Below are 2,699 nucleotides of genomic sequence, written 5' to 3'. Positions count from 1 at the left end.
GATGTAGATGTTGTCATATATATTTTTCTTATCCTCTTGTGTCATAGTTTCTCCATACACACAATTTGAATTGGGAAAACTTTCTTTTATTTACATTCAACCACATATTACCATATGTTAAAAACATAATGAATCTTTTTTTGTTACATAAAAGTTTAAGTACATTAAGTATAATTTATTTTAAGTGGATTAACTAAGATGAACTTGAAAGGGCAATGTGCCAAGCTTTAACTTTTAGGGAAAACATGAAGTTAGAAATCTTAGAAACTATGTATTTTGATGCTCATGAAATGGTGTCCGTTTACCAATCAGGTTCATTTCATCACTAAAAGGTATTGAAATGTTTTCACGTCTTTGATTTGACATAGCACCAAGGCTGACTTATTAATAGACAGGTTTTTAGGTATTTGTCTCCAAAGTTCCTGTTTGTGAATAAAGATTGGGACAGACCTCTCTGACTGCTGGATAGCAGATGGAATGGCGAATGGGTTACAGCTCAAGGTATTGTTCCTAGGCCAGTTGGATTTGGCCTGGTACAGTTGGAGTCTCAGTCTGGTTCCTCGGGCAGATTGTAGCCTGGAAAGGGGTCCTGGGAGGCAGGGTAAGGAGGTCTGATGTGATAGCACAGCATGGCTTTGGCAAGAGCAAGAACAACGAGACACAATAGCACTCACTGTTCCATTTTAAAAGCTCAACTAATGGGGTGCTGTACCACATGGACACTAGCTACAGCTGTCACACACAGAAGGGGACAGAGCCCACTGTGGAGAAGAGGCCCATAGGGCTGGTGGAGTTTGTGTTTCAGGTGCTCAGGGAGCACAGTGCTCAGCCTTAGGTGCTGCTGTCTGTGGTCTAGCCTCTGTCTCCCCAGGTCACCTACTAATACCCCCTTCCAGCTGGTGTATCCTCCTAGTACTGTCTAAACTACTAGGATTACTCCAAAAACGTACAAGTTTTCTGCAAATTAGGGCATCTTTGTTATTTTGAAATATATAAAAAGAAAAAGTGAAATTGGTTCCAAACTGATTTAATCTAAAAATTATCAATGAAAGAAAAGACCTCTTAACATAATTTGAATAGGATTTCAATGTTAAATATTTAGATTTTTGAAACAATTTTAGGTCCTGTTACTTTTATATTTAATACTTCTTGATATTGGTGATTGTAAAAGTTTGGTGTTTTTAATTATTAAGAAGTCTGGATCAGTAACTAGCTGCTTAATCCATAAAACCTGACAGAAATAATTATGTTCCAGAAGCAAGTACAAATTTTCATTAAGCATTCTGAAGATATTTTATTTGGAAATATTATCTATTAAATTCTGATTTAACCATAAGTGTATTTCATGTTTTTAATAATTTATATTAATATCATATATATTGAAAAGTTTGGTTTTCCTTATTTGAGCATCAATTGTATCATACACATTCAAATGTTCACAAAACATTCATTTATAGTTTAATAATGAAAAAAAACAAAGTAATCTCTACCCAGGTCATAAAAATATTGCCAGAATTGTTTATTCAGTATTGTCAGCTATATTTTTTTTCCCAAGTGGATGTTTAGGTCCCTAAAATCTAGCTCAACAATACAAAATAGGTAAGTCGTTAAATCACTTATTTAGTCCAATTAAGGCAACTAGACTGATGCGCTCACTACATAGTTCAACTCGTGGTGAATGTCTTCATAGTTGGAGAAATATTTGCATCAACAGACTTCTTTGTTGCTATAAAAGTGAGGTGCTGCATATTATATTTTTATGAGTGTTTTTAAGTGTCCTTCCATTAAATAATCACATTAATAGGAAAGAAGATACATAAATGATGTTAGACGGCTGTATATATTGCCCTGGGTCTTTCCCTCTAAATTTTCCCATGGCCCTGGGATTTATCTCCCTGTGATTCCTGGACCTGAATCATTACACCTTGCCTTTCAAAGTATGTTGACAACCTTGTTTTGTGTCTGTCCAGGACCCTACTGTTTTTATTACTTCTTACTATACGATGGTTTTTTCATGCTGGACTTTTCAAGAAAGAAACTGAGAAATAATGAAAGATAAAGATAAATATATACAATCTAAAATAATCAGGTTTCCAGAACTGAGTAGTTTTCTCCAGCTTCTCACAGACTCATACAGCTGTGAAAGCACTTGATTCTTTTCTTTCCAGATTTTCTCAATGTCTACTATTGTTTCTCTTAGCATGTGAGCTAGATTCATCTTATGTGCCTAAAATTAATACATTAGTCTTCTCGGCTTGTCTATTTATTGAAAACTCCAATTACTCCTCTCTTCTTTAAATGCTCCCTCTTTCTAAACTGTCTCCACCACTAATGTTTTGACTCAAGTAATTCTCTAGTTAATCCCTAATTTTGAAGGGTGGTCATGCTGGTTTTGCTCGAGTCTTAGTGAGAGAGGAGGCTCTTTACGGTTTTAATTAGACTGACCAAATCTGAGGCACTTGGTGATAGTGCTTTTCAATTGTCCCCTCTTGCCAGACAGAGGCCGGAAGCCTTTGGATTGAACTTTCAGTGGACAACTCATAGGCAGAAAACCTGGCGAAAACGGAACCTACACGGAGGGAGCAGAGCCAAGAAAATGGTCCAGATAAACCAGGCTATGGTTACATCATCTGAACTGTTGGGCCAGGCTTCCCCTGAATCCAAGGAAATATTTGAACTTTTAATTTAAGTGATGCAAA

This window comes from Propithecus coquereli, unplaced genomic scaffold (genome assembly GCF_000956105.1).
Source record: "Propithecus coquereli isolate 6110/MARCELLA unplaced genomic scaffold, Pcoq_1.0 Scaffold678, whole genome shotgun sequence".
NCBI lineage: Eukaryota > Metazoa > Chordata > Mammalia > Primates > Indriidae > Propithecus > Propithecus coquereli.
The sequence above is the reverse complement of the archived record's forward strand: the minus strand, read 5'-3'. Positions refer to the sequence as shown.